Genomic DNA, 574 nt, shown 5'->3' with positions numbered 1-574 from the left:
AAGAATTCAAGGAATTCCTCGGGCAGCCACCAATCCTAACCCGACCTTTAAAAGGGGAAGAGCTCGTACTATACCTCTCGGTCGGACATCGGGCAGTCGCTTCAGCATTAATACGAGAAAATGACCAAGGACAACACCCCATATACTTTGTAAGCAAGGCACTACAAGGGGCCGAATTAAACTATCAGAAAATAGAAAAATTCGCCTACGCCCTAGTGTTCACAGCTCGGAGGCTCCGTCCCTACTTTCAAGCCCACACCATCAAAGTCCGGACAAACCAACCCATGAGACACATCCTACAAAAAACAGACCTGGCAGGACGAATCCTACAATGGGCGGTGGAACTGTCCGAGTTCGACCTCCACTATGAAGCCCGGACTGCCATAAAATCTTAGTATCTAGCCGACTTCATCGCAGAATACACTGAGACCCCTGGAAACCCACTCTCGTGGAACCTATATGTCGACGGGTCCTCAAACAAAACAGGAAGCGGAGCCGGTGTTATACTCGAAAGCGACCAAGGAACGCGGATAGAACTATCCCTAAAATTTGAGTTCCAGGCTTCAAACAACCA

This window comes from Arachis hypogaea, chromosome 3 (assembly GCF_003086295.3).
Source record: "Arachis hypogaea cultivar Tifrunner chromosome 3, arahy.Tifrunner.gnm2.J5K5, whole genome shotgun sequence".
Classification (NCBI taxonomy): domain Eukaryota; kingdom Viridiplantae; phylum Streptophyta; class Magnoliopsida; order Fabales; family Fabaceae; genus Arachis; species Arachis hypogaea.
The sequence above is the reverse complement of the archived record's forward strand: the minus strand, read 5'-3'. Positions refer to the sequence as shown.